Below are 24401 nucleotides of genomic sequence, written 5' to 3' on the forward strand. Positions count from 1 at the left end.
GTGGACTGTGTAGACTATGGGTAGATAGTATGTGTCTCTATGTAGAGTGGACTGTGTAGACTATGGGTAGGTAGCACGTGTCTCTGTAGAGTGGACTGTGTAGACTATGGGTAGGTAGCACGTGTCTCTGTAGAGTGGACTGTGTAGACTATGGGTAGGTAGCACGTGTCTCTGTAGAGTGGACTGTGTAGACTGGGTAGGTAGCACGTGTCTCTGTAGAGTGGACTGTGTAGACTATAGGTAGGTAGCATGTGTCTATGTAGAGTGGACTGTGTAGACTATGGGTAGATAGCATGTGTCTCTATGTAGAGTGGACTGTGTAGACTATGGGTAGGTAGCACGTGTCTCTGTAGAGTGGACTGTGTAGACTGGGTAGGTAGCACGTGTCTCTGTAGAGTGGACTGTGTAGACTATAGGTAGGTAGCATGTGTCTATGTAGAGTGGACTGTGTAGACTATGGGTAGGTAGCACGTGTCTCTGTAGAGTGGACTGTGTAGACTGGGTAGGTAGCACGTGTCTCTGTAGAGTGGACTGTGTAGACTATAGGTAGGTAGCATGTGTCTATGTAGAGTGGACTGTGTAGACTATGGGTAGATAGCATGTGTCTCTATGTAGAGTGGACTGTGTAGACTATGGGTAGGTAGCACGTGTCTCTGTAGAGTGGACTGTGTAGACTATGGGTAGGTAGAACGTGTCTCTGTAGAGTGGACTGTGTAGACTATGGGTAGGTAGCACGTGTCTCTGTAGAGTGGACTGTGTAGACTATGGGTAGGTAGCACGTGTCTCTGTAGAGTGGACTGTGTAGACTATGGGTAGGTAGCACGTGTCTCTGTAGAGTGGACTGTGTAGACTATGGGTAGGTAGCATGTGTCTCTGTAGAGTGGACTGTGTAGACTATGGGTAGGTAGCACGTGTCTCTATGTAGAGTGGACTGTGTAGACTATAGGTAGGTAGCATGTGTCTATGTAGAGTGGACTGTGTAGACTATGGGTAGATAGCATGTGTCTCTATGTAGAGTGGACTGTGTAGACTATGGGTAGGTAGCACGTGTCTCTGTAGAGTGGACTGTGTAGACTATGGGTAGATAGCATGTGTCTCTATGTAGAGTGGACTGTGTAGACTATGGGTAGGTAGCACGTGTCTCTGTAGAGTGGACTGTGTAGACTATGGGTAGGTAGCACGTGTCTCTGTAGAGTGGACTGTGTAGACTATGGGTAGATAGCATGTGTCTCTATGTAGAGTGGACTGTGTAGACTATGGGTAGGTAGCACGTGTCTCTGTAGAGTGGACTGTGTAGACTATGGGTAGATAGCATGTGTCTCTATGTAGAGTGGACTGTGTAGACTATGGGTAGGTAGCACGTGTCTCTGTAGAGTGGACTGTGTAGACTGGGTAGGTAGCACGTGTCTCTGTAGAGTGGACTGTGTAGACTATGGGTAGATAGCATGTGTCTCTATGTAGAGTGGACTGTGTAGACTATGGGTAGGTAGCACGTGTCTCTGTAGAGTGGACTGTGTAGACTGGGTAGGTAGCACGTGTCTCTATGTAGAGTGGACTATGTAGACTATGGGTAGGTAGCATGTGTCTCTGTAGAGTGGACTGTGTAGACTATGGGTAGGTAGCACGTGTCTCTGTAGAGTGGACTGTGTAGACTATGGGTAGGTAGCACGTGTCTCTGTAGAGTGGACTGTGTAGACTATGGGTAGATAGCATGTGTCTCTATGTAGAGTGGACTGTGTAGACTATGGGTAGGTAGCACGTGTCTCTGTAGAGTGGACTGTGTAGACTATGGGTAGATAGTATGTGTCTCTATGTAGAGTGGACTGTGTAGACTATAGGTAGGTAGCATGTGTCTATGTAGAGTGGTCTGTGTGTAGACTATGGGTAGGTAGATTGCATTTTAAGTGTACACTGGTCTGTAGGAAGATCTGAAGCCAGTGCAAAGGCTTAGAGAAAAGAGAATTCTCCTGGCCTGTGCTGCTGGCTTACCAGCTGCCCTGATCCTTCACAAGCTCTTAGGTGTGATGCTGTGGGGCTCCATGGCAGGGTCAGATTGCTCACTGGCTTTGCCATTTCACCCTGCCCCCGGTAAATTCTCAAAGCCTGACATGGAGCTGACTATACATACTTTAAAATATGCAAACCATTGTGGATTTTCTTTATCATTTCCACACCCTAGCAATGAAAAAGCTTCAGAACGCCATCCTTGAAGTTATATGCTTGGATGTCTCCAAAATAACTGAGTTAAAGGACAGTCTATAAAAAATCATCCAGTCATATTTTTTTCTGTTCTAAATTGTGCTCAGAGAGATTTCTTTTATTTAAGCCAAAGCTTTTCAATGGTGTCTATTAAATGTATAGACTTCAAGTGAGAAACTCACAAGAATCTGTTTTACATCAGAATTATTCTATGGCTGAAACTAAACATAAAGGAAGATCGGTCACTTCTGGAACACTCAGAGGTTCAACTGTTGGCCAGCTGAAATATATTGCCGCTATTCTGTAGGCAAAGGTATAAGCTGCAGGCAAAGAAGCTCCGAGTTCTGTCTCAACTCCCTTCAGTTCTCTGACAAGGCTCGGAAGAGCCCTTGGTGTACTGCCTGAGATGAGCGTGGCCACAAATGGTGCCTCGCCAAATCCTCAAACACACAGAACTCAGCAGTTATGTTTTCTATCACGTCAGTTACCTTTTCATGTTGAATTATTACAATCGGTGTTTTAACTTTAAAACAATCAGGAAGGATGAATGATTGTACAGTCCTTGGGCTTTTACCCCCAGTAAAGGTAGCATTGATCCTTACTAATTCAGTGATGCCAGCTGGGATTTTTAAAGCAGATCTTCTTAGAGGGCTTTGGCCTCTTGGTAGCTTTGGAATTACATTATAGAGATCGATTGGATTGTCTAGACTGGTGGCCCCAGAGGTATTAAAATGTCCTTTCTTCAAAGAGAGGGCTTAAACTCCAGACACGTGTCCATTAGTGGTGGGGTCTAGAGACCCCATCTTCTGCCTCGGAGCTTTCTCCGCAGACCCGCCGAGTTGGTCTCCTCCCAGGCGGCTCACTTGGATCCTTTCATTCTCCTGGGCTCTATTGTCCCGAGAATCTAACTTTCTGCTTTTAGTTATCTGCTTCCACCATGTGTTCCTGAGATAAAACCCAGCTTAGCAGGCTCAGTCAACAGGAGCTTTTCCCCAAGGAACCATCTACCATTCCTTACTGATGCTTTAAAAGATTTATATGTGTGTGTATGTGTTTTTGTGTGTGCACGCATGTATGTGCAATGTACACATGAAGACCAAAGGACCACTGGGGGTGTCATTCCTCAGGAGCCGTTTACCTAGTTTGTGAGCCAGACTCTTCCATTTGGCCTCTAACTAGTCCCAGCAAGACTAGTTAGTAGTAGGGTAGGCTAGTCACAGCAAGGCTAGTTAGTAGTAGGGTAGGCTAGCCACAGCAACTAGTTAGTAGTAGGGTAGGCTAGCCATGGCAACTAGTTAGTAGTAGGATAGGCTAGTCATAACAACTAGTTAGTAGTAGGGTAGGCTAGTCATAACAACTAGTTAGTAGTAGGGTAGGCTAGCCCCAGCAAACCCAGGGCTCTGCCTGTCTGCCTCTCCAGCACTGATCTCAAGTCTGTGTCACCACGCCTGGCATCTTTATGTGGATTCCAGGGATGAAATGTGGGTCCTCTGGCTGTGTGACAAGCTCCTTATGGGCTGGGCAATGTCCCCAGCACTGTGGATTGTGACTGCTCAGTGTGTTATTTTACAGTCATGTTTTACACACATGGAAGGCATCTCCTTTGGTGCTAGGCGCTAACCCTGAGGACCCGTCTTCTCCAGTGTCCTTCCTCCTCAGGGCCTCAGATCCTCAGGATCTTCCAAGGATCCTGGAACTGTTAGGGAGTCAATCCCGGCCTCCCATGGTATTGGCTCTGTCTTGTGTCCTAGAGGAGCCTATCTTGTTGATCTGCGCCAGTGACTCAGGAAGCCAAGCCTCCGGCGCGCCCCTCGAGCACTGCGAGGATGCCCCTGAAAGGTGTTGCTCACTTCTGTTCTGTTGCCTGTTTCTTTCAGATCATTCTCAACTCCGGTCCTGTGGAGCCTCCTGAAAGTGACAGCCACACAGTAAGTGCACATTTAGAATTCTCTTCTCGGCTGCACACGGGAACCTGTGTTTTATTCAATGCTTTCACGAAAATCGTTTCGTTCAAGTATTTTATCGGTGAACAGCAGCAGAAGGAATGAGGGTTTTATGTACAGGAGAAACACTGAGCCATCGCTTTAAAATTGATAGAACTAATAAATGGACAGAGATGAAAAAATAACGCTCAGATTACCTCCAGGGATACACACAGCAACCTCCCCTGACATGTTAAAGCTGGGCCATCATCCAAGCGGTATTTCAGACGGTGCCAGGCATCAATCATAGCAGAGCCTGGCACTTGACGAGCACATATATGTTTGGGGAATGTATAGATGGGTTGGATGACTTGGCAGTTTGAGATAGCATCTCTGTGAGCCCTCATTCCGTATTGTGAGGCAATGTGGAGCCTTGGGAAGTGCGCCAGCTGTGGATCTGGGTTCTTCGTTTCGATCCCCGACTCTGCCTCTTAGTGGCTACCCCTATGTCAGCTCCTCTCTGTGGCCTGATGTCCTCTCCCTTACAATGATTCTAATAGGACCTCCTCGCTGGCTGATATGATTGCCATTTAAAATACTTGTTAAAGTTTGATTTTATTTCTTATTGTTCTGTGTTTGGGGTTTGTTAAGACAGAATCTCACTCCACAGCTCAGGCTGTCTCCAGACTCACTATGGAGCCCAGGCTGGCCATGAACTTACTGCCCTTCTTTTGTCTCTCCCTACTGAGTGCTGGGATTATGGGTATGAGTTGTCATGTCCAGAAATGAGGACATGACATGACAAGGGTAGGAACATCTGCGTGTCTTGTGTGGAGACTGAAGCACTGGTTTGCTTTAAAAGCATCGACACCCCCATAGCATTGAGCTCCCTGTACATAAAACTCTGCTTCCCAGGTCTGTTCTACAGTAAAAGCGGGGTTCTTTGAGTAAAGGGTTGATTAAGACGAGGGCAGGAAATGCACAAGATAAGCTTAGAGTATCCCATGGTGTTAGAAACTGAAGAAATGAAAAAGAAAAGTTCCCCACCTGCCCCTCACGCAAACGTGGGGCCCAGCTGCAAGAGCTCCCGATGGCTGGGACAGTTTCAGCCACGTAATAAATAAAACAGCCTTGAGCTATAACCTAAGGGATGCATACCTGCGCTCATATCAATGATTGGGTGGATAAACAATAAATGGTGGAGACCCCTCCCCAGTAGAAGAATCTCAGCTAGGATCTTCCCCCACCCCCAGTGGAAGAATCTCAGCTAATTTTCTTATAGAGTGCAGAGTGGGAAGGGGGAAGAAGCAATCCTACGTCAGACAGAAGCGTTCCCTGCTCTGGGGGATGGAGACCAGAGCTTTGTCCCTGCCAGGCAAGCCCTCTACTGTCTCACCTCCACCAGGGAATCACGGTTCACATCACGGTGAACCATCATATCAATAAGAGACATCTTTAATCTATAGTGAGAAGGACACTTTACCTTTGGGATTTTCATCCCCACATGTTCCCTGACTCTAACCATGAGGCAAACGTAAGACGAAGTCTAATATCTGTCTATTCTAAATGTTTGGTCACAACTCTTTCGAACCATCAGTGTAGTTAAAACAGGCGATGTGGGAGAAATTGTCCCAGGCAGACGCCTAAGTCAGACTATGACTGAATGTCATCTCGTATCATAGCCAAGTCGACTTTGGGGCGGACATAAAGCTAAGAAAGCAGGAATAAAGTGTGGAGTGTAGTTGGCAATGAGATGTGGTGTGTTTTATCATGTATTGGTTGTGATACACACCGTTATTAACATTTGGATAGCTGAGTCCACAGTTTCTCTCTGCCTATCTTCACAATGGTCCTATAAATTCTTAACTTATAAATATTGGAAGATTAAATTTTAATTTTTTAAAAGTGAAAGTATACCTCTCCCTCAAAGCAACAGCAAACAAACCAAGCCTTCCAATGTAAAAAATTTTTTTTATTTATGTGTATATGTGTGTGGTATGTGCACATGTTTGCAGTTACCCACAGAAGCTAGAAGAAAGTGTCAGATCCCCCAGAGCTTGAGTCCCAGGCAGTTGTGAGCCACCCAACATGGGTGCTGGGAACCTTCAGGTTCTCTGCAAGGAGTCTCTCTGGGCCATTGAGCCATCCCTACAACCCCCACCTGCTAATTTTTAAGTATGGGGAAGAAAACCACTTTGGTGTATAATTTGTTTGTGTTCAAGATTCCTACCTAGAGAAGTATATTCATCAATGAACTTTTAAATTACACAGGCAATATTCATTTATACAGCATTCAGCTATATTTTATATCATCCTTGGAAAGAAGAGCAAGTTGGGTGTGGTAGTGCATGTCTGTAATCCCAGCACTCATGAGGCTGAGGTAGGAGGATCTGGAGTTCAGGGTCTGGCTACATAATGGGTCCCTGTTTGGAAATAAAAAATACAAACAGTAATAACAACTAGGGAAAAAAACAGGGAACAAAATAATTGTCAAAGCTGAAACATAATTATTTGAGTAGAAAGAGAATTAGAATTCTCTCGGTTCCTTCTGCCTTGCTGTGGCCACACACCTGACAGAAAAATGGAAGGCGAAAATGGAGAATTAGAATTCTCTTGGTTCCTTCTGCCTCGCTGTGGCCACACACCTGACAGGAAACAGAAGGGAACAGATGCTCGTCTGACTCATGGTTTTGGAGAGATTGCAGCCTGGCATAGCTGGGAAACCAAGGCAAAATGGCTCCATCTGTAGAGGAGACAAGGCAACAACAGTATTTCCCCCGCAGACCATGAAATGGAGAAAGCTACCTGGAACCAGGGCTGGGAATAACCTCCAAGGGCTTGTCTCTGTTAACCCAACCCTGCCTCACCTCCTAAAGACCCCACAGCCTTCAAACAATGCACAAGTGAGGGCCTCGTGTTCAAAACATGAGCCTGTGGGACACTTCAAAGCCAAGGCATAACAGAAACCGTGAGTCTTGTTGTCTATTGCTACATAACAAACCACCACAAATACAGGACTTAGATCTGTTTCCATGCGCTGAGTCCGCGGGCATCTAGCCCCAGCTTTGCTTACTGTCTCACAAGCCAGCTGTTCATCCCTCTGGTCCTTTATCAGGGCTCAAGGGTTTTCTTTCAGTTCATGAAGTTACGAAATTCAGTTGCACTTGGAATACTGAGTCTCTGGTTTTCTTTGGGACTGTCACCTGGATCTGTCCTCGTCAAGGAACTACCCATCACCCCATGCTCTGTGACATTTCATAACCCTGTGTCCACATGACAGCTTATGGTCTCAAAGCCAGCGGAAGACTCTCTTGTCTTCTGAGTTGGTGTCTTACAAAGCAATTAGGGAAATACCTACCCAGTTGGCATTACCATCGCTGGCTAAAAGGTAATGACAGGCCAAGCCTGAGCTTCACAGGCAAGACTCACACTGAGGATCGCTCGAGGGTATACTTATGTGTATAGGTCATGAGTTGTGGGACATTGGGATCTCATGGCTGTTGGGATCGCTACCATAGTCAAGCAAAGCAGCAAAAGTCGGGATTAAAGGGATATGCTCACTGCTTGCTTCTGAACAGATTTCTGTTGGAGGTAAACAAATGGGTTTGCCTCTCACCCCAAACTAACAGCGCCCTTCAAAGTTATCAGATGAGAGTTAGGATTACATGAAGATCAAGGCATCAGAAAAAAATACTTGGAGACAGTTCTTAAATGTATCACTGTATCTCTGACTAGTCTTTTTCTAGCACATAAATATGCTCTTGGCAACCATGTTTATGAATTTTGAGAACTCACTCAGTCAAAGCTCAGATAATGTAATAGCACTGCCTGTTTTTCGTGGTTATTCATTTTAAGGCAATTTGGTTTTTTTCATACTTTCATTTCAAACTTCTGTCCACTAATAACTAATTGGTAGAATGATATCATTAAAGTTGTAGGTCTCATGCTTTACATGTGTTTGCGTGTTTAAAATATATTGGGTATTCGCTTTTGCAGACTCCTTATCATGAATTCTGAGTCCTTTTCTCATTAAATATCACACACAGAAACCACTGGCGTTGCCATGGTTCTCCATAAATTATTGTAACCACTACCTACATCTTTGGCATCTTGGGTTATCTTTTTCTCATTTTGGTCTGGTGGCTCTGTGAAAACCGAATCATCGAGAAGCCCTATTGCATATTTAGGCTTCAGAAGTCACCTTCCAGCAGCTGCTTGACTGAAAATAAACTCAGGACTCTGCCAGCATCTGTGGGTGGGCTTGGGTCTCGTGATCGCTGTCCAGAGAGTCCCTGATGAGGCCACTAAAAGCCAGTGAGGGGACACAAAGTCTTTGCTATTTAGGACTCAGATCTGCAGCTGTCTTGATGGAGGCCTAAGGTGAGGCAAGGGGGAAACACACATTGGAAGTCATTCTGCTAAGACACTGCAGGAAAACCGGATTCCATGGTCCTCCTGCCTCCCTTCTCTCCTTTCCGAGTCTTCTCCCCATTTCCCAGCTCACCCACAGTAAGCCTCGGGCTGTAGATGTTGGCTTCTCTTGTGCCAAGGGCTCTAAAGGGCTGTGTTCCAGAGCAATGGAGCCTAATAGACTGCGGCTATTGGTGAAATTACTCATTTATCACCAAAAAGTCAATGCTTCCTCCCTTCCTTCTTTTCTGCTTTGGGGTTGTTTTCTTTGTAGAAACTAAATAAAGGTGTCTTTTTAAAACATATAGACAATAGTGGAGGTAAAAACAAGTCACCTTTCCTGCCTGGGGCAAGCGCATGCAGGGATGTGTTTATCTCTGGGTGAGAGATGGTGAGTCTTCCTCAGGCTACCTCCAGTGGAACCATCTAGAATCCCCCTCAGCTCCTGACCTCTGGTGTCACTCAAGCTCTTCCGTGTGTTTCTTTCCTGGGTGGGGCTTGGGATCACCCAACAGTGTCCTCAGATTTATTTGACACATACCTTAATGTATAAATCTGGTAACTCACCTCTTACTGAAATTCTGGATGTGTTTAGCTGACAGTTGTAGCAATGATCAATAGGCTTTGTGTGGGAAGATGGTTTGCTTTGAAGTGCAGCATTGTATTAGTAAGACCTCAACAATGCATCTGCCATCGGGTTTTTGTTTCTGGGGACAAACTAATGGCGTTTGCTTGTCAGTGATTAGGGAGCGCCCAAGCAGCAACTGGAGCAGGCAGTGCAAGCCCACGCTGTAAACAAGACAAACACTTACCCACTCATGCCGTTTCTCTGTATCCGATACTGCCCCTGAGACTGTGACTCCGGCAGAGCTGACACCACCCCCTTCAAGTCTGACCTCTTCTTTCCTGAAGTTCAAATCACACAGAGATTCTGAGCTTCCTGCCCCGACTTTCTCATGGGTTGCTTGCTGCTGGGACAGTTTCTCTCAAAGGACTATACAATCTTTGAAAAGCAAGAACTTAGAAGTTTGCTTGTGTTTAATAACATAACACTAAACTCAGTGTCCCTGGTGCTCGATGTCACTAGTTCTCATCCCCCCCTTCTTCTTCCTCTTCTCCTCCTGTCCTCTTCCTCCTCCTCCTTCCTCCTCTTACCTAACAGAGTTCTTTCAATGGAGTATGGTACAACCTCTCCATTTCAGGAGCACAAACACCGGTAGGCCCAGCAAAGCCTCCACACCTGTTCTTAGGACCACCCCGTCTTCCTTGTCTGCCCATCCTCGAGCCCCCACCTTTCTTTCCAGGCATCTGCTCTACATCTCAGCCTCTGGATCTTCTCCTTGAGGGCATTCCAACTGAAAATTAGCTGTCCTAAGTGGATCGTGTCCTAAGAAATCAAGCCATGAGTCAGAATGACTTTAAGACCCAAAGTAATGTACCTCCAATGTTGAGCTTCCTGACTCTGGAAACATGGAAGTATTTTTTAATCCATATGGCTCCCCTTAAATCATATCACAAATGCAGTTGCTTATGCTGAGAGCTGTTTGAAAAGTGGAAACCCAAACTCCTGCCGTTTGGGTCAGATGCTCTGGGGCAGGGAGGGTCAGGCTACTCCACAGCTGAGGAGGCTGACGGGAACTAAAAGAAAGCTTTTCTCATTTTGCTTCCACTCCCCATCTTTCTGCTTACTGACCATAAGTGCTTGGGCAAATTTCTGAGTTTGGAGGTTGAGGTCAAGAGTGGGACCACTGAGCAAGACAGCAATGGAGGCGGAGATAGGAGGATGTCACAGAATAGCGCTTGCCACCTTCTAGGAAGCAATGAATGTTGGCCCATGGCTGTGCCTGTTCAGCCATGGCACCTCTTTCATCTCTGGTCCATTCTTGGAAGCACCTGATGGGGAGTACGATGGGGAGTGCTCTCACCCCGAGTGGGAGATGCCAAACTGCAGCAGTTCAGTTGGAGGTCTGGCTTGCTCGTGGTTCCAGAGCCAGGCAGTCTCTCATTCTGTGAGATAAACCAGGCTTCCAGCGGGGCAAGCAGGGGGCAGGGGGCAGAAGGAAATAAGAAGCAAAGGACAGCTTGCTCGTTTCCAGAGGTCTTGTTCTCCCTAATCTCATAGGGCAGAAATAGAGAGGTGTTCTTTATCATGCCTGCTCATAGAAACTGCCCTGCTCTGACCGACTGCTATAGATAACTTTAATCATCAATCTTCCTCCTCCCCGCTCCCCCTAACAGGTTTCAGGCTTCAGTTTGTTTACATAATACTTAGCATGTATGACTCTGTTATGATCTGGTCTGTGTAGGTTTACTCCATGTGGCTTGTCTAAAATTATGGCTTCCTATAAACTCTTGCTTAGCATGCATCTTATCATCGCAGCTGAGGGATAAAGGTGGCTTCCTCCTTGATTGAAGCCTTGTGTTTCCAAGTTTCCCTTCTCCTGTGGTCTGTGCGGCCTTCACAGTCAGTGTCTGTTCTCTCCTTTTACCCCACACTTAGTCAACAGTGGGCTTATTTGGAAAGATAAAGGATCCTGGATCTTTCTAACATGTTGTTATATAATGTGTTGATTATAAGAGTTATATGAGAACTCAGTATGCGTATATGCATGTATTTTTATTGCCAAGGATGTGCCAAGGAAGATGGGACTGCCATGGCTTGGAATGCTCCAACTCAGTGCTGTTGGGGTCACTAAAGGAAGCAGAGACTCAGGAAAGCTCCAACTGCCCCCCCCCCAGCTAAAATGCTGGTCATGTTGCTTGGAAAGAGAAGCAAACTCCTCAACCCAAGCATATAAAATTAGAAGGATGTAAAAGCAAGCCTGCTGCCAGAGGGGAGGGGTTGGCAGAATGGGTTGGATCCTCGCAGCCACCTGGTGTGTGATTTAACACTGCTCTGAGCTTTTGTTCCATGATATTTGTGACTGGGTTTATTCCTAGTCCCTTGTCAAAAGCAGCGTTTTTATAAACGGGTGGATGTCTTCCTTCCATTCTTGTTTACACCGTCCCATCCTGCTGTTTACAAGATTGGTCTCTCACACTCTGCCTGGGGTGTTTTCTATTATTGTGTAGCTAAAATTGCCAGAGGAGTCTTTAAGGCACTCTCTTTGGAGAGGCAGGGGAGCTGTGCTACCCTGCAGGCTCTCTCTCTGTGTGGTGCAGCGTCTCCCCCACGAAAGGGGCACATAGCTATTATGAACCTGTGACCAGCTGTGAAACTTTGCACATCCGAATATTTTGAATGCTTGAATGTATCTGTTGTGTATCTCATGATAGAGCTCACGTTGGCTGGTGCCTAGGGCCGAAGGAGGTGTGACTCCTCAAAGTGGAGCCCTTCCTACCTTCTTCCCAGCTTTGTGTTATTGCAATGAAGTGATTGCTTCCTCTCCCTGCTCGTTCACACCCCTCCCTCATCTTCATCCTTCTCACCCATTGCCATGGTCCTAGCCTCTGTGTTCAGATGGTGACAAGGGATGGCGACACCCAGGACCCACTGGAAAGGGAAATTGTAGGTTTGTCTTGATGTTTCTAAAGCGAGGAAGCCAGAAAAATAAGATCTCGAAAAGCACTGCTTCGACTACATCTGCTCTCCTCCTAGCTGTGTTGGTTCTTTGTACCCAGAGGGACAGCTTAGGCAAATGGGTAGAGTCAAGTTTGCCCTTGACTTTCTGGAGTTTCTTCTTGGCCTCACCTTACCAGGAGCCCTTTCCACGCTCTCTGTGGCAGGTCCCCTCCTCTGCTTCTGTTGACACTTCACGTGCCACAGACCTTTGTCATGGGGCAGATGCTGTTTCACCTTTCTGTGTCTTCCCTGTGTGCTAATTTCCACCCCCACCAAACATCTCAGTTATATAATCCTCAGGAGTAGAGCTCTCTAACCTGAACTGGGCACTGTGGTACAGATTGGTGCTATTGGAGCACTCTGGTGTAGATTAGGAGCACGGAGAGCCTGTGATTTGCAGATTTCCATCCTAGAGAAGGCAGCAGCTGTCACAGAGGCTTTGTAAGTGTCTATCTGTAAGAAGCAGGGTGACAAGAAAGGGACCCAATTCCAAAGCTCAGAGGAGAGATAGCAATGGGTAGGTGGCTCTCTCTCAGAGTCCGTGACTTGATATCACAGAGATTTAAGATGCTAACGTGAACTTGACGGTATCTGTACCTGGAGACACTAAGTTTGTGCAGAAGTGACTTCTTGACATCAGTTCCTAATGACTTATTTAGTTACTTCAATCTGTTAATGCGGTTCCTTTTAAAAAAAGATTTAGTTATTTTTATTTCATGAATGTTTTGCATACATGTACATGTGATACCCTCAGAGGCTAGAAGAGGGTTACCAGCTACTTTGGAACTGGAGTTACAGATGGTTGTTAGCTACCACGTGAGTGCTGGGAACCTAACCTGGGTCCTCTGCAAAAAGAGCAAAGTGCTCCTAACCACTGAGCAATCTCTCTGGCCCACGATATGATTACCTTCTAACTGATTTGCTCTTGTAATTCAGCAAATAGTATATATTTGCCACCAATCTACATGTGTCCCTTTAAAAGCGATCTACACTTAAGTCTGAATGTGACCCAATAGGGGAAGGCCTTAGATTGTGTCCTGAAGGCCCCAAGGTGGCCATAGGACAGTGAGCTGAGAAAGATCACATCGGAGCAGGCTCTGGGCACTGGCCGGGGGTGTGGACTTCACACACTGGCTAGTGAAGAGCTTCTTCAACCAAGGGAGCGACACCCCCACACTCAGACTTTAGGGTGCTCATTCAGCGGCCATGTGTGGAGGTTACAAAATAAGAGAATAGAGATTATGAAACTAGTTAAAGCCAGTTTCAAAAGAGTGGTAGGATTTGATGATGGGCTCAAACCTACAGGTCCCAGGAATATGGAAGAGAAGGCAGATTTGAGAGCCATGGTTGCAGTAAAGCCAACCAAGATTTGGCCACTGGAACAAGGAGGGAAGCGGGATCTGGAGCTGATGTATTTGGAAGGCCAAAGAAGATAACAAAAACTAAGGTTTCGAGGGAGCAAGATTGGGGTCATAGCAGAATCTCCATTTCAAATGAGTTCAGACATGCTATAAATATCCACAGAAAAACACAGAAATGAGAAAAGAGGGGGAAGAGGTGAAAGGGAGAGAGCAGCAAAGGCTGGGGGCAGAGAGGAAGATTTAGTCTTTTTCTTTTTTCTGGGAAAAAAGTTATTACCGGAGCTATAAGACAGAAAACTAAGGGGAGAAGTTACAGATAAACTCTGAAGAAACAGATACAGTAGTTGTCAGATTAAAGAGTAGGGAGCCCGGAACTGAGACTCAGATGGAAAAGAATACTATTTCATTATCAAAATTCCCAGACAAAATTTTAGACTATATATACTAAAAATCTTTTTAATGTTGATCTAAAATTCAATTTAACTAAAAGTTTAGTATTTTTGTTTGGCTTGATCTGGCAACTCTAGACAGTGGTGATACCCTCATTTATACATTGGCCAGAAGAGGAGGGGAGGAAGAGACTATAGTGAGCCTAGGAATGACACACAGGTCCCAGGAAAAGTCCGGAAGTTGCTGCTGCATGGCCACAGAATCAAGAGGCACAATGTATTAGAGCTGAGAAGGGTCAAACCCACTGCCCTGGACTGTTGGGAATCCGTAGGCAGCTTGTGGGCAGCAAATGGAGAGCTGGCTGTCCTAGGTGAAGGAGTAGAGGCAGTGAGAAGGAACCTGTGTCTTCTGATTAGGAAGCAGGTAGGCAGCAGGAGGAGAGCAATGTCTGTTAAGGTGGCAGAGAAGAAGGCAAACCTTCAGGATTGAGGGAGGCTGAGGAAGAGCCAGAGAGGCAGACTCAGAATGGAAGAGGGGCGGTGGGGAGGTGTGGGAGCCCTGGGAGGGGGGTTATGAATAGATGGTAAATTGATATTTGCAGGGGGCTGCACCCTGTTCACCTGGTTCCTTGGAGGAAGCAGCAAGCAGGAAAAAGATGTGGTGTTAAGAGGCAGGAATGCCATAGAAAACCCTTCACGCACAGCTAGACTGGGTCATCGGGAGAGAATGAGACAGAGGCAAAATTGGGGAACAGAAAGGAAGGCTCGGGCTCAAAATAAACCCTGTTTGTTGATTGTGGGAGGGATAAGATGAAGAATGCAGAGGGGCTTGCAGCTCATCCAAGAGGGAGCGCTTTGTCTCCCTCCACATGTGTTTTCTTTCTATTCTAGCAATCCATATCGGCTCACAGCAGGAGGAAGTGCTCACCAGGGAGAGAGCAATAACAACAGCAGAATTAAACAGGCTCTCTCTTCTCCATTTCCTCAAGCCCAGAGATCCTGACCTGCACACAACCAGGGTTGTTTGTCCACATCCACAGTTTAGAAAAGGCACAGCAGGCATGGCTGGGGGCGGGCATGTTTGGAGTCTTGTGGAGTCCTAGTCTGGCGTTCTTGCCATCATGTAGACCATGTCTTTGTGATCAAGGGCCTTGCCATGTCACACTCAGGTATCAGGGATTGACAGACCTATATACACACCCTGATCCCATCACCCTTCTGCGCACTGGAAGCAGTTGGAAGTTCTGCAGGTGGGAAGATGCGGTCAAGCCTGCAATTTCGCAGCCTCTTTACCTCTCTTCTTGCAAGAGTAGAGGCGCTGTGTGCAGCCCTTGGAGGGAGCCTTTACAGAGCTGCAGAAATGAGAGAGAGAGAGAGAGAGAGAGAGAGAGAGAGAGAGAGAGAGAGAGCGCCCAGACAGTTATTTCGAGGAGGGGGTGGGGCGGTACTGCCTGCTGAAGCTCTCCTGCCTCCAGATAACATTTCCAGTCCTGCTCGAAAGTACTTTCTCTTCCTCCCTGCGGCCCCAACACAAAGGCACAAATGAAATTCCTAAAAGCAGACACTGCTGTCTGGTTATTTTTAGTATTTGATGTTAGTATTTATCAAGCTTTGCAGTGTTAATTTGTCCTCCCACCCATTTATCTTCCTGCCTCCTTGTACTAGGCTTAGAAAGAGACTCACAGGAGAAGCAGCTGGTGACCTCGCAGAAACGTGTCCTAGAGAGAGGAGCACGGGTCTTTAAAATCAATCTTCTTCACCCCTGCTTTGCAGAGAAGAAAGCTGGAATCTGCTAGCCATGGGAGCAATAAAACCATTGGTGAATTCGAACCCATTAGACTGTCTGGGTAGTATATTTAGTCGGGTCAAGTACCCTGATAACAAAACTTGGTTCAGGAGTCCTCCCATGCAGAAGGTTCAGGAGTCCTCCCATGCAGAAGGTTCAGGAGTCCTCCCATGCGGAAGGTTCAGGAGTCCTCCCATGTGGAAGGTTCAGGAGTCCTCCCATGCAGAAGCAGCCACGATGCTGAACTGAACCAGAGGCCAGGTTAACAATGAGTCTGAGGGAAGCAGATTCCCAGAGGAGAGAGAAGGAAAGCATCCATGTTAACAGCTGGGCTTGAGACAGCTAGAAGGCTGGAGATCAACTGGGCTAGCCTGGGACTAGAGCTTGAGACAACCAGAAGGCTGGAGATCAACTGGGCTAGCCTGGAACTAGGGCTTGAGACAGTATAAGGCTGGAGATCATTTGGGTTGACCTGAAACTAGGGTTTGAGACAGCCAGAAGGCTGGGGACCAACTGGGCTAGCCTGGGACTAGGCAGAGGAAAATGCTGTGCCCTAAGAAACTGCGGCTGAGCACTGACACCCCACCCATTGCTGCCTCAACTTCCTGCCCTGGAAGGAAAGCCAGAACATATATATGCTCGCATAGAGGAGCTCCAGGAAGCCTTCTAACAGAGAGCTGTGGGACATTTTCCGAATACAAAACACTTGGCTCTTGGGCCCCTTTCCTACCCATCCAATGTCTTTAGCTCCCAGGAAGCAGGCAGGAGTGGGTTTCTCTGGTATTGCTGTGGTGTAACAGCCTTGGGCACACATGGTAGGTGTGTCCTTGTTAGTTTTCTGTGAACTCAACACAAGCTAGAGGATGTCTCTGTCAGGTTGGCCCATAGGCAAGTCTGTAGGGCATTTTCTCCATGAATGATTGGTATGGAAAGGCCCAGACCTCCAAAGAAGGTGCCTCCCCCGGAGAGGTGGTCCTGAGTTGTATAAGAAAGCAGGCTGAGCAGGTACAAGGAGCAAACCAGTAAGCAGCACTTCCCCCATGGCCTCTGCTCCAGTTTCTGTCCTGAGCTCTCATCCTGACATCTTTCAAGGATGAACAGTGATGTGGAAGTGTAAGCCATATTTTTCTAATATTTAAATTAAAATTAGAATGCCCAAAGCAATGTGTCAAAAGAATAACGTAAACCCCACTTTAAGATTTATATACAGCAATCGATTAATTGCCGTAGTCAGGACTACATAACACCAGCACGGGGCAGTAGACACATTGGCAAGAGAGCCTCTCAGAAGACCTGGAAGCTGTCAGAAGTGCTAGCCCAGTGCTTTGTGGTTGGTGTGTCAACGTAATTCAGTGAAGAAATATTCTCTCAGATGAGTAGTGCTGGGGGTAGCTAGATATCTCGAGAGGTTTAGGCTGGTGAGCCGGGTCAGTAGGTAAAGATGTCTGCCCCCAAGACTGACGACCTGAGCGTTATCTCAAGGACCCAGCTCTCCTCAGCTGTCTTCTGACCCCACTCATGTCTGTGTTTCACACGCATGAGCGCACACACACTTACACACGTGTACACGTGTGCACACATTCTCTCTTGCACCCACACATACACAGTGTAGTTTTAAAAATTGACCAACAAAGATTTAAATATCAAACGAAAACAAAAGCTTCAAAACGCAGCACTTTACATCGCCCCATGTGGACCTTAAATTTGAACATAGAACAAAACTTTCAGGAGGAAACCTTCAGGACCCATGGGTTGCTGCCGAGTCCAAACACAATCCACAAAAGTAAAAAAAAAAAAAAAACTGACTGCATCCAAATTAAGATGAAAGGCTGGAAGATGAGGAGATGGGAGAAATCAGCTGAACGTGAACCTGACAAGAGACACCTTTGAAGTAGGCAGAGGACTCAGCACACAGCAGGTGCATAAGGAGCTGAAGGACCCCGTGGGGAACGACAGGAGACTGGAGACATTTCACTGTACAGAATTCAGTAATGACCAGCGCACCCTCCCATACTGGGGAAATGAAATGAAGACAGCCATGGGGACAGCGCTACACTACTGTCAGAACAGCAAAGTAAGCAATAGTAACAACGTGAAATGCTGACAAAGATGTAACACTCCACGCAGTCTTCCACTCTTGAGAGGTCCTCTGGAAAATACTGCGACCATGTCTTAAATGTAAGTATGCACTTACCATATGACCTGGAAATCACTGCACCACTGCAGGGAGCAGTCACCCTAAAGCAATTGGAACAGATACAGATGAACTATTGTACATAGTTGTTCGTAGCAGCTTTTGTAAAAGCCCCAAATTCAAAACAAATATAGTGTTCTATGTAGGGAAGTGGGCAAGCAAACTGTGGGACTCTCATTCCGTGGAACGTCACTCAGGTGGGAAAAGGATTAAATGGTTGATATCTGCAACAACTTGGAAGAATTTCAAAAATGCTCCGCTGGATGTGTGTGTGTGTGTAAGTAAACAGTATTGCTGTTTATAAACATATATGTTTCTATGTAATACAGCCGCATGGCTATGTTTATTGACATCTGTATGGGACAAAGTTACAAAGGGGGAAGCTAGAGAGGTCTCCAGGAATGGACAGGACTCTAAAATGGTGGACGGTGAGGCCCTGTGCTTTTGTGGGGCCCTTCTGTGTCTTGGGTACATAGATGGTTACAAAAACATATATATACATATGACAAAGGCATGCCAAGCTACAAAAATTCACAGTGTATGCATTTGCCTAAGCAAAGCACTGTTCAATTTTGCTGTTCTTCTGTTTTATTTACTTTATAATCAGATGATTCCCTTTCTCTCATTCCCTATGCTTCTAAAATCTTCCGGGATTTGTATACAGTTGTTTCGTGTTGTCTAGCATTTCACCAAATAAATATGGCATTGTTCTGTTGATGGATATTGTTGTTAAGTCTAGCTTCTTGCCATTTTGAATAAAGGTGTTAAAATATACCATATATAATATATATAAAAACATGTGGGTGGGTGCAAATACTCAAAAAAGCTCATCCTGTTATATCGGTCTGTTTGTATTACTATAACAAAATGTTCAAGACTGGGTCATTTACAGACAACAAGATGAATTTCCCACGGTTCTGGAGACCAGAAAGTGCAAGTCAAAGGTGCTGGGAGGTTCAGTTTCTGGCAGTCCCATCTTTGCTTCCACAGGAAATCCTTGACACAGCATCCTCAGGAGGGAGCAGATGCTGGATCCTGCAGCCAAACAGTAGACAGGCAGAAGGACATGATGGTTTGCACAGGGCGCTAGACCCACAGCTCTTAATGGTGTTGCACTAGGAATGAAGCTTCAGCCTGAATCGTGGGGGCACACATCGGGCCTGCCCCAGCCCCGGACGATGTCGGGAGAAGCAGACTTGCTCAGAAGGGTGTGTGAGCCCTCAGTTCCCTAGAATGAAGTCGTTTCTGTGTTGCTGCTATCAATTCACACCCACAATAAAGTCTAATTGGCATTTTCATGATGACGCATGCAATTTCTGTTTCTCATCTGCCCATGCGCCATGCCTGTCATGACGACGCATGCGCAGTTGCTCGGCTTTTTTCATCTGCCCATGAGCCATGCCTACCTTTCTTCTCTGTGGCATGCCTGTTGGATCTATTGCTTGCTTTGGTGTCGTGTTGTTTTATTTAATGGCTGACTCATAGCATTTCCTTATATAATTTGGATAGTGGTGTTTGGCCTATATGGTTTTTTTTTAACTTTTATATAATATATATATATATATAATTTATATAATAATATTTCATTATTTTGGGGGTGGTATGGATGGGGCTCATGCACCTGACACACACAGCACACTTCTGAAGGTCAGAGGACAATTTTCTGAAGTTGATGCTCTCCTTCCTGGGGATAGAGGCAGGCCCCCCAGTCTTGGGGGCAGATAGCTTGATCTGCTGAGCCCCCCACAAGCCTCTCCTTTTAAACTTCTTTCTCTTACCTTAACATTCCTTTTACAAATACGGCAGTCTTTCTTTCTATGGTTAGCACTTATATGCCTTGAAGAGTCCTTTCCCATTTTTGAGGTCAGAAAAAATGTTATTTTTTTTTATCTCCCTCTAAACATTTAAGCCTTTTTGCTTTTCACAGCTAAACCCTTAATCCCCCTGGAATCAGTCTTTGGTATGGTTTCTTCTTGGCTGGGTGAGTTATTTCAACTTTCATGGGAGCTCCAATAGCTGTTAATAGCTCAGTGAATGAGAAAATCAAGGAAGAAACCTCCTCCGTCACAGGATTTGGGAAGAGGGCCTCCTCTCCCCTAGACACCCTGGAGAGAAATTATATTGAAATAAAACAAGTGTCCTTTGCTTCAGCAAAGGAAGGTTTGCTTTAGCGAGCACGCGAGAGAGAGAGAGAGAGAGAGAGAGAGAGAGAAAGAGAGAGGGGGGGGGGGAGGGAGGGAGGGAGGGAGGGAGAGAGGGAGAGAGGGAGAGAGGGAGAGAGAGGGAGAGAGGGAGGAAGGAAGGAAGGAAGGAAGGAAGGAAAGAAAGGAGGGTGGGAGGTGAATCTTCTACTACCATTTGAACTATAATTTGAAGAGTATATCAAGTCATTTAAATAACCTACTTGTTGCTTGATTTTCCTTTTTGACACCAGGGTCTCATGTAGCCCAGGCTGGCCTTGAATTGAGCTTTGTAGTCAAGGGTTACCTAGAACCCCTGATCTTCAGGTACTGGGATTACAGGTGTGGACTGCCAGCCTGGCTTAGAAACTTTGGAGAAGGACCCACATTTCTGCCTTAGTAGGACTCAACAATGGATGAGCGTGTGAAGGGTTTTCCTGTATGATGTTCAGAGCATGGACTCTATATAGTGACCATCCTCTGAACACTAACCTAACCTAGTACCTAGCGCAGTGCCTAACCTAGTACGGCAGTTGTCAGTGGCTGAGAGCTCAGGAGACATGACTGCAAGCCACGGATTCTCACTATCTCACGATCAAGGTGGTTGTGAAAATTTCTTGGTGCAGGACTATGTTCTGTGGCCTATAACAAGAGCCCTTCTAGAATGGCTTACGCAAACAGAGCTTTCTTATTCTCAAGTGCCAGTCCAGGAGCAGGCTGGGCAGGCCAGTGTGGTGGCATCGTTTGCTTTAGGTCTTATACTGTGCGGCTTTTACCTTGTAACCTCCATCCACAGCACTTCCGTTCACACGTCCAGGACCCCACACTGGCTCACTCATGCCTCCTCCTCAGCTGAAAGTCCCTTCTTTAAACAGAACTAGTGTTCTGGAGGGAGAGAGGCAGGCTGACATTGGGGAGGCAGCCGACAGCATCTGTCATGGTCTCTGCTTCCAGCGCTGATGTCTGCCCACTCTGGCAGAGCTGTCTGGATGGCAAAATGAAAGACGGAAAGCAAAGGAATCTCTCACACCATAGAATGCATTTCGTAACCGCGAAGGAGTTCTGAGTCATTTCCTCGGGGAGTAAAGCCCGTGTTGATAGAGAATTCTAGTAAAGCAAGGCCTGGGAAATTCAGAGCCATACAATACAGCCTTGCTCTTCCTGGTTTGGGCAGCCGACAAGCCAAGGCCTAGTCTAGTGTTTTTTGGACACATGTGTTAGCTGTCAATCTTCCAGCTCATTGTCGAGCCTTGCTGTGGTAGAGATGTCTGGCTTCTTTCCACATGTCTATCCGTTCCTCCCTTGCTCTCTCTCCAAGAACCCCGAATGCCTCTCCGTGTTGTTTTTATTTATGTTGACCCTAGTTTCACCTCTTGGGATAAACCCGGGTTAGCTGAAGTCATTCTGTGTGTTAGACTTGACCAAACGGTGGCGTACAGGTTCAGCCTGAGTGACACTGGGGTGTTTGGGGAGGACGATGAGGCTGCTGTCCTCTCCGGTGACTGAAATCAGAGCCATGGCCTGAGAATAAAGCCATCCTACAGGGAACAGCTGTGCCAAGAGAGCCGCCAGGGAGCAAACTGTGCAGCGCGTTTCTGTTTTCCCCAAATCAGCCTGACTCTGGTCTGATTTTGTTTCTTTTTCCAGCTTGAATGTTCCAAACTATTTCCGTGTTTTGTTCTTTTCTGTAGGTGAATTTGAGTTGTGCGCTTCATCACATACACAGGATCCCTATACTTTTATTATTTTAAATGAGCCCTGTGGTTTGATAACGTATTATTTTATGTATCTCTATGTCTGTGTGTGTGTACACTGATACATAAATCCATTTGCTTTGAAGCTGATAGTCTTTGGCTATCGCTGAGTGCACATGTTTTCCCCCAGAGTTGCATGGCCGGAGTGGCATCTGTCCAGCATGCTGAGACCACGAAAAGCCCAGCACCGCTCTTTGAGGGGACTGTGCCTACGACACTCACCCTGAGTACTTTGATCCTGTGGCCAGGAAGGCTGAGCTGCGATGGTTCTCATAGGTGTATTTCCTGCTTCCTGTTTGCAAAGAAGACATAAAAGTCACTTCAACTTTCTTGCTGCTGCCAAGCGTTCTGGTAATGCAGACGCTGGCTGTCAGGGGTCGCAACTGCAGAGCCGCACCTGCTGCTCCTGAGAAAAGCGCCCTGGAGAGCGAGCGTGGAAGCCCAATGTGCTGGGACCAAGCCATGTGAGGTCTTCCTAAGCTCTCAAGAGGCCTGGATTTTTAGACTGGGTAAATTCTGATTTAAAGCACACAGATGTTTGTGCTGGTAAGATGGCTGAGTCTTCACATTTGCATCTGGTAAACTGGCTTATGTCTGTCCCCAGAGCTTTGCCAAGGGGGCCCATTGCCACGGTTGGCATGAGGAATTTAGACAGTACCACAGGCAAAGCTGAGCATTTATTCTAGCTCTCCGAGAAGACAAGAAAAACCTGTTCTGGTCTATGCAACTGACTAGATGGGAGCCTTATTTAGGTATCACATTTATGGAAACAAAGCAAGTCAAAAAGCAAAATAGATTTAGCAGTGGAGTGAAAGACTGGCTGTTGCTTCCTAGGAAAAGATGAATGCATCCGACCCTTGCCCTTCGTACCTCTCAACTCTCCTGTTTGTCATGGAGAATCGATTCTACCGTACTATGTTGGGATTTTTTTTCTGATTTGGAATGAATCTGCTGAGAATCTCGTACAGTGCGGTGGGAGGGGGGGACGACGGCAAAAGTGAGTTTCCTGCTGAGATAGGAGCAGGGTCGCTTCCTAGTTTGACATCAGTCTCAGCCATCCCATTGGTTATGTAGGAACCCGTCTCTTCAGGAAGGGAACTCTACTCTTATGTGAGTTTCTTGGAAAATGTTCAGAGTAAGCTAATGGACCCAGCTGAGAACTTGCCGATATTTGGAGGCAGGCTAAAATCGCATAGGTGTTGGCAACCGTGTGCTTGTCTATGTGTGCATGTGTGCTGGAGTCAAAGCATGCCTGTTAATCTCAACGTGTTCTTGGCCAAACAGTTTTGTGTGAGCAGAAAATGGCAAAAATTAAAATGAATAAGGGCAAGACTAAAAGGGTTTAATAAAAAAAAAAAAGTTGGCCTTAGAGGGAAGGATACCAAGTCTATGGAATGAACTTTTAGCCCCTCTCAGGTCTCTTCGCCTTGGCCACACAGCTCACTACCTCATCAGGGTGAACTGAGAAAGTGAAAGTAAAATTCTGTGTTCCAGATTCGCTAGGCTGATTCCTTTAAGGAAACCTGTAGGCCAGTGTGAAGTCGTATTTGAATTTAATGGCTTTCCCCCTGCTGGCACTGGAGCTGAGTCTCAGCCCATGGTGTTTCTCCTGGAGGCAGAGAACCAAAACTGCGCATTAACAGCATGGAAGCTGGAGGAGTGCTTTCTTCCTGCGATGTGTGAGCTGCTTGTGGATGTCATCACGCTAGACGTGGCAATCATTCTGACATCAGTCTAAACCATCATAGAACATCCTAGAGCACGCGTGGGAGTCAACACGGGAATTCCTCTCCTTAATGTGGGAATGTGGGCAGGATTCACAATAACACTGTTGGCTTCTAGGGTGTTATCTTTGTTCTTTGTGACAGGGTTTCACTATGGAGCCCTGAGTGGCCTTGATCAGACTTCTGCCTCAGCCTCCTGAGGACTAGGGCTTTGCCTGGCTAGGCATCTGGTTGCTCCTGCCCCGCCCCTGCATCCTCATCCCCCTTGTGTCTGCGGTCTCTGCTGAGTCTGTGGTGTGGATCTCTTCCAGAGTGAACCTAAAGAAGGTTCAGCTTTCTCTCTGGTTCGTATGGGGAGCTCCCAGAACCACAAGTTCACACATGGAGCATTGGCTATACCCATAAAAGACTAGTTAGGTGAGAGATTGACAGGCAAGCTCTCAGAGAGTAAAGAAGCCATTCTTAGATTGACAGCTCATGGCTGAAGAGAGCAGGGACAATCTAGGGGGAAAGTGATTCTTCCATACAAGTTAAGACCTCTTAACTGGGTGTTCCTAAAAGAGTGATAAGTCTCCAAATCCCCCTGAATTTTTTGGGTTATGGAGAATTCTGTATGAAAATTTAGACATGAGGAAGAATTGTCTCATGGCTAATCTCAATAGCAGTGGGCAGTAAGGCTATGTAAGGAAATTAGATTATTCAGAGAAAGAGTCAAAAGTGGAGGTCTCCACTAGGTCCTTCCCTCTGATGGGGAACCCTGTAAAAGAGGGGGTGGAAGCCACCAGGAGACCATGACTCACTGAATCAGCAAAGCAGGGCTCCTTCACATGGCCCTCACAGAGGCCGAGGTGGCAAGCACAGGGCCTGCACGCGTGTACCGGATTCTCTGCACATGTGTGTAGCCCTGTGGGACTCCTAAC

General features: G+C 46.4%; 1 protein-coding gene across 6 annotated transcripts in view; it reads left to right on the forward strand.

Moving 5' to 3' along the window:
• Positions 1 to 24401, forward strand: part of Ncald (neurocalcin delta) — a 346834-nt gene that overhangs the window by 182586 nt on the left and 139847 nt on the right. For all 6 annotated transcript variants that reach the window (XM_075961176.1, XM_075961171.1, XM_075961170.1 and 3 more), the window contains exon 3: positions 4077 to 4127. The gene's annotated coding sequence lies outside the window, so the exon portion shown is untranslated. The remainder of the gene's footprint in view (positions 1 to 4076; positions 4128 to 24401) is intronic.

This window comes from Microtus pennsylvanicus, chromosome 2 (genome assembly GCF_037038515.1).
Source record: "Microtus pennsylvanicus isolate mMicPen1 chromosome 2, mMicPen1.hap1, whole genome shotgun sequence".
In the NCBI taxonomy this organism is placed as follows: domain Eukaryota; kingdom Metazoa; phylum Chordata; class Mammalia; order Rodentia; family Cricetidae; genus Microtus; species Microtus pennsylvanicus.